We start from the raw sequence: 12,855 nt of genomic DNA on the forward strand, positions 1-12,855 counted from the left end.
TGAGAAACAGATACATACATGACCAAAGCAATGCATATATATAATCTAATAATTTTATATATATAGCATTGGTGATAGTGATATATACGTGCATGGAAGAGAATGGCAGACAATTTGGGTTAGGGCAATAGAACCAAGAGCGAGAAATCCAAATATGTGGCCAGGAGTAATGATACCAAGACTTAGATGGAAAAGTAAAACACCTTTATTGGGACAATATGGTGAGAAGGCGCTATAAACAGGAAAGAGTGCATGCACATACATAGCAAAATACTAAGACTACACACCAAAAATAACTGAATGCTTGAAAAGCTAAAATTTGAATGAATAAAGGAGCGTCCATGAAGGGTATGGCAAATGCAATGCCCTCATCAAAGGACAGGATGATGATAGGACTAATATAACATAGTGTGCAGAAGCAAAGATCAGAAAACAAAGAACTGTGAAGCAGCAAAAGAGTGATCGACATGCTGAGGCACAGAAGTAGGTGTGTAGGTAATACTGAGATCACATATTATATGATCCAACACTAAATAGTAACATAGTAACATAGTAACATAGTAATTAAGGTTGAAGGGAGACTTTAAGTCCATCTAGTTCAACCCATATCCTATCCTAACTTGCCCTAACATTTTGATCCAGAGGAAGGCAAAAAAACCCCATGTGGCAAACAGTAAGCTTCACATTGGGGAAAAAAATTCCTTCCCGACTCCACATACGGCAATCAGACTAGCTCCCTGGATCAACGCAATATTAAGGAAGCTAGTGTATATACCCTGTAATATAATACTTTTCAAGAAAGGCATCCAGTCCCTTCTTAAATTTTAGTAGGGAATCACTCATTACAACATCATATGGCAGAGAGTTCCATTGTCTCACTGCTCGTACAGTAAAGAATCCGCGTCTGTTAGTATGCTTAAACCTTCTTTCCTCCAGACGTAGAGGATGCCCCCTTGTCCCCGTCACAGGTCTAAGAGTAAAAAGATCATTAGATAGGTCTTGGTATTGTCCCCGCATATATTTATACATTGTAATAAGATCACCCCTAAGCCTTCGATTCTCCAAACTAAATAACCCCAAGTGTAATAACCTGTCTTGGTATTGCAGACCCCCCAGTTCCCTAATAACCTTGGTAGCTCTTCTCTGCACCCGCTCCAGTTCAGCTATGTCTTTCTTATACACCGGAGACCAGAACTGTACACAGTATTCTAAGTGTGGTCGCACTAGTGACTTATATAGAGGTAAAATTATGTTCTCCTCCTGAGCATCTATGCCTCTTTTAATGCATCCCATTATTTTATTTGCCTTTGCAGCAGCTGCCTGACACTGGCCACTAAATGTGAGTTTGTCGTCCACCCATACACCCAGGTCTTTTTCAGTGACAGTTTTGCCCAGTGTTTTACAATTAAGCACATAATTATACATCTTGTTCGTTCTACCCAAGTGCATGACCTTACATTTATCCCCATTAAAGCTCATTTGCCATTTATCAGCCCAAGCTTCTAGTTTACATAAATCCTCCTGTAATATAAAATTGTCCTCCTCTGAATTGATTACCCTGCAGAGTTTAGTGTCATCTGCAAATATTGAAATTCTACTCTCTATGCCCCTTACAAGGTCATTAATAAATATGTTAAAAAGAAGCGGACCCAAAACTGACCCCTGTGGTACCCCACTGCTAACCGTGACCCAGTCCGAGTGTGCTCCATTAATAAACCACCCTTTGTTTCCTATCCCTGAGCCAGCTCTTAACCCACCTACACATATTTTCCCCTATCCCCATTGTTCTCACTTTATGTATCAACCTTTTGTGTGGCACCGTATCAAAAGCTTGTGACGCATAACACACTGAAGAGTCAATGCATAAACATGGAAGAGATCACCATATGTTATAGGCATAATAAGAGTACAAGTAATGAACAGTGTGCCTTCAGTATAGGAGGGAATGCCTGTATTACCTCAGTAGTGAGTAATATGTGTGCGGCATGCGCCCCGATGCATGTTTCGGATATCGTCCTTCGTCAGGTGTTGCGGTGCGTTGTCAAGTGGGGTAATAGTATTGGGGTTGTTGTCAGCTTTGTAATGTCAGCTCACATCAAGCCCAGAAGATAGTAAGGGTGTGTGCACATGTTGCGGATTCTGCTACGGATCCGCAGCGGAATTGGCCCTGCGGATCCGCAGCAGTTTCTGCTGTATTGTACAGTACCATATAAGTCTATGTAAAATGAAAACTGCAGTGCACACGTTGCAGATTTGCTGCGGTTTCAAAACCGCAGCATGTCAATTCTTTGTACGGATTCCGCAGCGGTTTAGCACCTGCACCATGATAGGTGTCAAAATGCAGGGGAAAACCGCAGGCTAATCCACAGAAAATCGGCAGATAAACCGCAGGTCTTTTGACCTGTGGATTTACCTGCAGATTTAGACAAATCCACGCAGAAAATTCCGCAGCAGAATCCGCAATGTGTGCACACACACTAATGGAGAGGCGCCTATCAGACATCCCCATTTCTAAACCCTGTAAGTTTAAGTTAAAAAAAACATACACAGAGTAAAGATATTTATCTATAATAATAAATGCCCTAAGCAACTTCCGGTTGTAACAACTTCCATCCAGTTGTAACCGGTGACGTCAACGCACACCTCTTTCCATGTTAACCCTCAACACACACACTCCACTCACCTTTCACCATCTCCACTCACGTCCACTCACTCTTTCACTCCACATACGACCCTTTCTCTCACTCCGTCTCTCATACTCACACCGTCATCGCCGCTGATCCACGATCCCCGACATCATCTTCCGCCGGCGCCATCCTGGATCCAGACGTCCTCCACGCCGGCGACATGTTCTTGCGGCGACGCCATTTTGGATCGGCGAAATCCCGCGATAGTCAAGATGGCGTCGCCGCAAGAACATGTCGCCGGCGAGGACGACGTCGGGATCCAAAATGGCGTCGGCGAAAACTCGCGAGATTTCGCCGACGCCATTTTGGATCCCGACGTCGTCCACGCCGGCGACATGTTCTTGCGGCGACGCCATTTTGGATCGGCGAAATCCCGCGATAGTCAAGATGGCGTCGCCGCAAGAACATGTCGCCGGCGAGGACGACGTCGGGATCCAAAATGGCGTCGGCGAAAACTCTCGAGATTTCGTCGACGCCATTTTGGATCCCGACGTCGTCCACGCCGGCGACATGTTCTTCCGGTGACGCCATCTTGACTATCGCGGGATTTCACGATACTCAAGATGGCATCGCCGCAAGAACATGTCGCCGGCGTGGACAACGTCTGGATCCAGGATGGCGCCGGCGGAAGAAGATGTCGGGGATCGTGGAGCAGCGGCGATGACGGCGTGAGTATGAGAGACGGAGTGAGAGAAGGGGTCGTATGTGGAGTGAAAGAGTGAGTGGAGATGGTGAAAGGTGAGAAGAGTGTGCGTTGAGGAGTGTGTGTTGAGGGTTAACATGGCAAGAGGTGTGATGCTATCGCATCCTCCCGATGCGATAGCATCGGGCCATAATCTAGTTTGAAATAAAAACTCTCCAACCCTGACTGCTCAACCCTCTTTTACCCATTTATTTTTTACCGAATAAAAAAACACAGTATTTCTCACCTGTCCTCCAATAATACATACAGTTGTGTTAAAAAGTGGTTGTCCACTTCCTGATTTCTTATTCTTTTGCTTTTGCATGTTTGTCACACTTAAATGCTTCAGATCACCAAACAAATTTAAACATTAGACATAGATAACACAAGTAAACAAAAATTTCACTTTTTAACCCCTTTACTCCCAAGGGTTGTTTGCATGTTAATGCCCAGGCCAATTTTTACAATTCTGACCACTGACCCTTTATGAGGTAATAACTCTGGAACGCTTCCATGGATCCCAGTGATTCTGACATTTTTTCTCATGACATATTGTACTTCATGTTAGTGGTAAAATTTAATTCATATAACTTGCGTTTATTTGTGAAAAAAATGGAAATTTGGCAAAAATTTTGAAAATTTCGTAATTTTTCAACTTTGAATTTTTATGCTCTTAAATCACAGAGATATGGCACACAAAAATTTAATAAGCAACATTTCCCACATGTTTACTTTACATCAGCGCAAATTGGAAACCAAAATGTATTTTTGTTAGGAAGTTATAAGGGTTAAAAGTTGACCAGCGATTTCTCATTTTTACAACATCATTTTATTTTTAGGGACTACATCACATTTGAAGTCACTTTGAGGGGTATATATGATAGAAAATACAAAAAAGTGACACCATTCTAAAAACTGAACACCTCAATGTACTCAAAAGCAGTTTCAAGAAGTTTATTAACCCTTCAGGTGCTTCACAGGAATTATTTGAATGTTTAAAAAAATGAACATTTAACTTTTTTTCACAAAAAAGATTACTTCAGGTTCAATTTTTTATTTTACCAAGGGTAACAGGAGAAATTAGACTGCAAACGTTATTGTGCAATTTGTCCTGAGTACACTGATACCAGATATGTGGGGGGAACCACTGTTTCGACGCATGGCAGAGCTTAGAAGGGAAGGAGCACCATTTGACTTTTTCACTGCAAAATTGGCTGGAATTCAGATTGAATGCCATGTCACGTTTGGAGAGCCCCTGATGTGCCTAAACAGTGGAAACCCCCTACAAGTGACCCCATTTTGGAAACTAGACCCCCCCAAGGAACTTATCGAGATATGTGGTGAGCACTTTGAAACCCCAAGGGCTTCACAGAAGTTTATAACGTACAGCCGTACAATTAAAAAATCATATTTTTTCCAAAAAAATGATCTTTTCACCCCCAATTTTTATTTTCCCAAGGGTAACAGTACCCCAAAAGTTATTGTGCAATTTGTCCTGAGTGCGCTGATACCCCACATGTGGGGGTAAACCACTATTTGAGCGCATGGCAGAGCTCGGAAGGGAAGCAGCACCATTTGACTTTTTTGGCTGGAATTGAGATCGGACGCCATGTCGCATTTGGAAAGCCCCTGATGTGCCAAAACAGTGGAAACCCCCCAATTCTAACTCCATCCCGAAACCCAACACACCCCTAACCCTAATCTCAGCCCTATCCCTTGCCCTAACCCTAGCCCTAACCCTAATCCTAGCCCTAACCCTACCTCTAACCCTAGCCCTTACCCTAGCCCTAGCCCTAACCCTAATGGGAAAATGGAAATGACTACATTTTTTTATTTTATTATTTTTCCCTAACTAGGGGGGTGAGAAATTTACTATTTATAGCAGGTTTTTATGTTTGCCAGCTGTCGCATGCTAAAAGACGCTTTTTGTTGTAAAAATAGTTTTTACATCACCCCATTTTGAGAGCTATAATTTTTCTATATTTTGACCAACCGAGTCATGTGAGGTCTTATTTTTTGCGGGACGCGTTGACGTTTTTATTCGTAGCATTTTCGGGCATGTGACATTTTTTGATCGCTTTTTATTCCGATTTTTGGGGCGCAGAATGAACAAAAACCAGCATTTCATTAATTTCTTTTGGGGGGGTGCGTTTACACCGTTCCGCGTGTGGAAAATTGATAAAGCGGTTTTATTCTTCAGGTCAGTATGGTTACAGCGATACCTCATTTATGTTTTTTTTAATGTTTTGGCACTTTTAAGCAATGAAAACAATTTTATATAAAAAATAATTATTTTTGCATCGCTTTATTCTGCGAGCTATAACTTTTTTATTTTTTCGCTAATGACACTGTGTGGTGGCTCGTTTTTTGCAGGACAAGACAAAATTTTCAGTGGTACCATGGTTATTTATATCAGTCTTTTTGATCGCATGTTATTGCACTTTTTGTTCGGCGGTATGATGATAAAGCATTATTTTTTGCTTCGTTTTTTATTTTTTAAGGGGTTCAATAAAGGGGTTTACTAGTGCAACATTGTTATAGGGTGGGTCGTTACAGACGCGGAGATACTAAATATGTGTACTTTTATTGTTTTCTTTTTTTTATTTTCAAAAAATGAATTTATTAGGGATTTTTTTTTTTATTTATTTAGCGATTTTTTATAATTTACTTTTACACTCGCTTTTTTTTTTTTTTTACTTTATTACATTGTCCCAGGGGGGACATCACTGTAATATGTCAGAACACTGATCTGACAGGTTGCACAGCACTCTGTCAGATCAGCGATGTGACAGGCGTTGCTGCAGGCTTTCTCAGAGCCTGCTTTAAGCAGGCAGTGAAGAAGTCGCCTCCCTGCAGGCCCCCGTGGCCATATTGGATCCGGGGACCTGCAGGGAAGGAGGCCCCCACAGCAGCGCAGCACATCGCGCTGCTGTGGGGGTCTCAGGGAAGCACTGAGGGAGCCCCCTCCCTGCCGATGCTTCCCTGATCCTCCAGTACACTGCGATCATGTTTGATTGCAGTGTGTTGGGGGTTAATGTGCTGGGGGCAGTCCGTGACCGCCCCTGACACATAGTGTCGGGTGTCAGCTGTGATAATCAGCTGACACTCAGCCGCGATGAGCGGCGCTACCCCCCGCGAGCACCACTGATCGCGTTAGACGTACTATTCTGTCCTTGGGACTTAGGTCCCAGGTCACATGGACGGAATAGTACGTCTAATATAGGAAAGGGGTTAAATTAAGGTCTTAATCATTAAGGCAAAAAGAAATCCAAATCTACAGGGCCTTGTATAAAAAAAATATTGCCCCTCCAACCCCTTAATCCTCGGTCAATTTTCCATTTTTGCGTTTTCGTTTTCTGCTCCCCTTCTTCCCAGAGCCATAACTTTCTTTATTTTTTCGTCAATATGGCAAAGTGAGGGCTTATGTTTTGCAGGATGAGTTTTACTTTTGAACAACACCATTGGTTTTAGCATATCATGTACTGGAAAATGGGGGAAAAAATTCCAAGTGCGATGAAATTGCAAAAAAAAGTGCAATACCACAGCTGTTTTTTTTTTTCATCATGATCACTAAATGCTAAAACAGACCTGCCATTATGATTCTCCAGGTCATTACGAGTTCATAGACACCAAACATGTCTTTTTTATCTAAGTGGTGAAAAAATATTTCAAAATTTGTTAAAAAAAGAGCCATTTTCGGATACACATAGCATCTCCATTTTTTGTGATCTCGGGTTGGGTGAGGGCTTACTTTTTGAAAGTCACGCTGACGCTTTTAATGATACCATGGTTGTGCAGATACAATCTTTTGATCACCTGTTAGTGCATTTTAATGCAATGTTGCGGCGACCAAAAATGTAATTCTGGCGTTTTGACGTTTTTTCTCATTACGTCGTTTAGCAATCGAGTTACTTATTTTTTTTATGTTGATAGATCGGGTGATTCTGAACTTGGCAATACCAAACATGAGGAAGTTTGATTTTATTTTATTGTTTTATTTTGAATGGGGCAAATAGGGGGGGTGATTTGAACTTTTGTATTTTTTTTATTTTTGAAAACCTTTTTTTTTACTTTTGGCATGCTTCAATAGTCTCCATGGGAGACTAGAAGCTACCATAATCCAATGAGCTCTGCTACATACAGCCAATGATCAGATCGCCTATACTGTATGTAGCAGAATTGCTCACTTGCTATGAGCGCCGACCACCAGGCAGCACTCATACTGTAGCAGTCCAGTCGAGAGTGGATCCGTTCAAAAAAGCTAACATGTACCGGAAAAGATGTGGGCTCAGCACCAAAGCCCACATCAAAGGGAGGGAGTCCGACATCAGTGTACTATTATGCCCAATGTCGGAAAGGGGTTAAAGAGTAGGAAGTATACAGTATCCCAGTTGAGTGTAAAAAATGCAAGATTTCTAATTTGTGTTTAATAAATAACACATTATAGAAAAAACATTGACAATTTCTTAATAAATATATATATATATATATATATATATTTACAACAAAAACTTGACTTCTGATGATGCAATTACTTTAAAATGGATCTAATAAGGGTATGCTCACACGTGGCTTATTGATTGCATTTTAGCAACAGATTTTTGTGGTATGAAAGTGGCTAAAACATATTTTCTTTCAATTTTACAACACAAAATGCAGAATAAAACATGGAAAAAAAAACTGTCACTATGTCTTTACCTTCAGACTTCCCAAACATCAAATTAATATTCTAGTGATTTCAGTGATCTGTTTGCTTACCAATATTTCTGTTTTTTTCCTCCTAGGATTACAAATAAAATTAAAGCATCAGATTTACAATTAGCTAAGCTTTGTAGGAGTAATGCTGCTCACCCTGGAGATAAAAAATAACCATTTTTCAACAAAAAAATGTGCGTTTTTGGACACTTTTTAAACTTTTTTTTCCACAAGTTTTTATTCTTTTACCATTTTTATGCACTTTTCGAAATCTTTTTACTGCCATTTTCAAGACATTTTTTTCAACCCATTAACAATTAAGAAAATGCTACAGTTTTTGGAAGCAAAAACGATGGCCAAAGGCTCAAAAAGACACCACCAATTTTTTTTTACCTTTCCATTGTCTCAAACTGAACGTCCTACTAACAGAAAAAGCCAAAAAAGTCATGTTATCTCTTTTAAACAATTGGCGACTTTAAAAGTCTACTGAGTTTTAAAGATGATCAGAAGCCTGAACGTATGAACAGTAAGGCCGGAGTCACACTACAGCGAGATACGGCCGAGTCTCTAAGGTTAAAACCAAGCTCTGGCACCGGCACTCCGGAGCGTAGCGTGCAGCTCCATGTATTGCTGTGCGGCTGCACGCTCCGCTCCGGAGTGTCAGTGCCAGAGCTTGGTTTTAACCTGCGAGACTCGGCCATATCTCGCTGTGTGTGATCCCGGCCTAAGACATTTTCCCATACAAATTATTAGGGACTTGTTTTAATAATTTTGTTAGCGCTTTTCCCACCATGGTGAGCGAACCCATACAGAAAAAGACACAGAGTTAAGTTATTTTTCTCATGTGCATCACAGAATTAAAAAAATGATTAGTTACATAGTAATGATTATATAATACGGTAGCTTCAATCTGAAAGACATGCCAATTCTGTTTGCTGCCAGTGTATGCAATAGTGAATAAGAATGCAATAAGAAGGATTACAACTTTTCATTGGATGCATTCTTGATGCCATTTGCTATTTCTGTTGTGCTAGTAGGGACCACAACATGGCCACGTTCACACCTTGAGTATTTGGTTGGTATTTTACATCAGTTTTTTTGTAATTCAAAGCCAGAAATGGGTGATAAATACAGAAGTAGTGAAATATTTGTATTACACTTTTCTTCTGATTGCGCCGCTCCTGGTTTTGGCTTCGAAATACTGTTGTAAAATATTGACCAAATAATGAACGTGTGAACGTGGCCCAAGGCCACTTGTCTACCCTCCCCTTCTACCATCTACACCCTTGGTAAAAGAAAAAATTCTTAGTAGTTTTCCATGCAATGTCCTTCAATCAGCAAGTTTCTAGGTAACTTTTCTAAGTTGGAAATTTACTGTATGCAGGAATATTATGAGAAAAAAAAAGAGTTAAAAATACAAAAAATTCTGTTTTGACATTTGAATGACATAATGCAGCAAGGAGGAATGCAAGGCAGCTGTATTTAGAACTCAGTTTAGTGAGAACTCAAGTGATTGAAGTCACATAGTGATAAGGAATACTTATGGATTCCGCAAGCACTACTGGCGAGTAAATTAATTCAATAGCCGAAATTAAATTGCTTGTCATTGTCATTAGGTCAGAAGTAAAATGGAAAAAAAAAATCAAAAGACATTTCTTTATTTTCTCTTCTGACCCACTGGTGCTTGAATTAATTTGATTTAATTTAAGAAAATCAGCACTATGTAATTTGCTGTACAGTTTAATCATGAATGACCCTTGAAATGTGATTGCGCCTACTGTCTCTTTGTTGAAGAGCCTCAGACGGTTCACACAGGAGAGTGCGAGGAGGGGAGAGATATATTGGCAGACTTCTGCAATCTGCGTTTAAGGTGTGAAATGTAATTTAATTCAGGTAGCTAGCAGTTTGGTCTCTTCCCATAGGAAGTTAACTATGCGATGTAAGTCTGGTATGATCTTCAAATTGGGTTGATGAAAGTATGAAAGTCAGATAAAAACAGAAAATGTTGCTGAAATATTTCTGTAAAGGGCTCGGTGATTAAAGTTATATGGATCCATCGTTATGTTTCAGTAGGACAAAGGTTTAGAGTTTTATTTGCAAAGCAATGTCCATAAATCATTTTCCCAACAACTTCTATCAATAACATTTAGGGAATGCTCACACTGTCGTATATTCTCTCTTGCGTGCCGATTATGCTAATGACACTCGGATCAAACTCTGATCATAGAATTGTAGAGTTGGAAGGGACCTCCTGGGCCATCTGGTCCAACCCCCTGCTCAAAGCAGGATTCGCTAAATCATCCCAGTCAGATGTCTGTCCAGCCTCTATTTGAAGACTTCCATTGAAGGAGAACTCACCACTTCTCGTGGCAGCTTGTTCCACTCATTGATCACTCTAACTGTCAAAAAGTTTTTTCTAATATCTAATCTGTGTCTCCTCCCATTCAGTTTCATCCCATTGCTTCTAGTCTTTCCTTGTGCAAATGAGAATAAAGTTGATCCTTCTACAATGTGACAGCCCTTTAGATATTTGTAGACAGCTATTAAGTCTCCTCTCAGTCTTCTCTTTTGCAAACTAAACATTCCCAAATCCTGCAACCTTTCCTCATAAGACAGGGTTTGCAGACCGGTCACCATTCTGGTCGCTCTTTTCTGAACTTGCTCCAGTTTGTTGATGTCTTTTTTAAAATGTGGTGCCGAAAACTGGACACAATATTCCAGATGAGGTCTGACCAAAGAGGAGTAGAGGGAAATAATGACTTCACGTGATCTAGACTGTATGCTTCTGTTAATACATCCTAGAATTGCATTTGCCTTTTTTGCTGCTGCATCACACTGTTGACTCATATTCAGTCTGTGATCTATTAGTATACCCAAGTCTGTTTCCCATGTGCTTGGCTTAGCCCTATTCCTCCCATTCTGTATATGCTTTTTTCATTTTTATTGCCCAGATGTAGTACTTTGCATTTTTCCCTGTTAAAAACCATTCTGTTAGTTGCTGCCCACTTCTCCAGTTTATTTATATCTTTTTGAATCCTCTCCCTCTCTTCTCTAGTATTAGCTATCCCTCCTAGCTTTGTGTCATCAGCAAATTTAATCAGTTTACCCTCGATTCCTTCATCTAAATCATTGATAAAGATGTTGAACAATACAGGGCCCAGGACAGAGCTCTGTGGTACCCCACTTGAGACATTCTTCCAACTGGATGAGCAGCCATTTACAACCACTCTTTGGGTCTGATCACTAAGCCAGTTATGAATCCACCTAACAGTTGCCTTGTCCATTCCATACTTAGTCATTTTTTCAATAAGGATTGTATGATATACTTTGTCAAATGCTTTGCTGAAGTCAAGATATACTATATCCACAGCATTTCCTTGATCCACCCAATCAGTGATTCCGTCATAGAAGGAAATTAAGTTAGTCTGACATGACTTATTAGTTATAAACCCATGCTGACTCTGTTTAATCACTTCATTCTTATCCAGGTACTGACATACATGTTGTTTAATAATTTGTTCAAAGATCTTTCCTGGTATAGAAGTCAGACTCACCGGCCTATAGTTGCCTGGGTCCACCTTCTTCCCCTTTTTGAAGATAGGAACAACATTTGCTCTTCTCCAGTCTGCTGGGACTTCTCCTGTTCTCCAAGAATTTTCAAAGATTATGGAGAGGGGGTCAAAAATTTCTTCTGCTATCTCCTTCAGTACTCTGGGGTGTAATTCATCTGGACCTGGAGACTTGAATTCATTTAGGTTAGCTAAGTGTTTCCTCACTATCTTTCTGTTTATAGATATCCTGGATTCTTCTATTCCCTTAATAGGACAGTGAAGAACAGTTGATGTTACATTTCCTTTCTGAGAGAAAACAGATGCAAAATAGGAATTTAAAAGTTCGGCCTTCTCAACATCCTGTCTTACCATTTCATCATTTTCATCATGTATAAATCCTATAGCATCTTTGAATTTTCTTTTACTTTTGACATATCCCCAAAATCCTTTATTATTGCTTTTGACATCTCTTGCAAGCCTCAATTCATTCTTCTGACAGCATGGGAACCTCAGCTCTCTGACCAGCTGGGATGATTTCAGTGCCGATCAGAAGCACTACACTGGTGTTTCCCAAGCTGTCACACAGCTTGGGAAACACCGGCTATTGTGTTGTGTATGTTCGGCTATATTCGGCAATTAAATCGATGATTAAATCGCTGAATATTGCAAATTCGGTGATCGTGAGCTGAACCGAATATTGAAATATTCTCTCATCTCTTTATGTAACTTACTTAACCAAAATGTCAATTAATAACAATACTTCTTTTTCATTTTTCACAAAAACAGAGAATGATATCAACCTGCCGGTGGCGCAACTTTTGAGACCCTTACCACAGGGAGAGGCAACAGTGCTCATAAAGTGGCTCATCGGTATCAAGAATCAGTCCATATATATATGGATATGCTGCATTTTCTGGCCCCTATTGTGTATTTTCACCAGTAAGTTCTAGCTTTTTTAACCATTGATAATTAATTTTTCTTTTTTGTAAATCTATTTTGAATAAAGCTATATTTAAGACTGCCGAATGGATTCAAACATAAGTGACAGGGAGACAGTATCAGAATCAGATGCCGCCCTCTTGGCAGCACGGTGGCTCAGTAGTTAGCATTGCAGCGCTGGAGTCCTGGGTTCAAATCCCACCAAGGAAAACATCTTCAAGGAGTTAGCATAATCTCCCTGTGTTTGTGTGAGTTTCCTCTGGGTACTCCGGTTTCCTCCTATATTCCAAAGACAAACTGA

The sequence above is a fragment of the Dendrobates tinctorius genome, unplaced genomic scaffold (assembly GCF_039654945.1).
Source record: "Dendrobates tinctorius isolate UK_male_01 unplaced genomic scaffold, ASM3965494v1 ptg000022l, whole genome shotgun sequence".
NCBI lineage: Eukaryota > Metazoa > Chordata > Amphibia > Anura > Dendrobatidae > Dendrobates > Dendrobates tinctorius.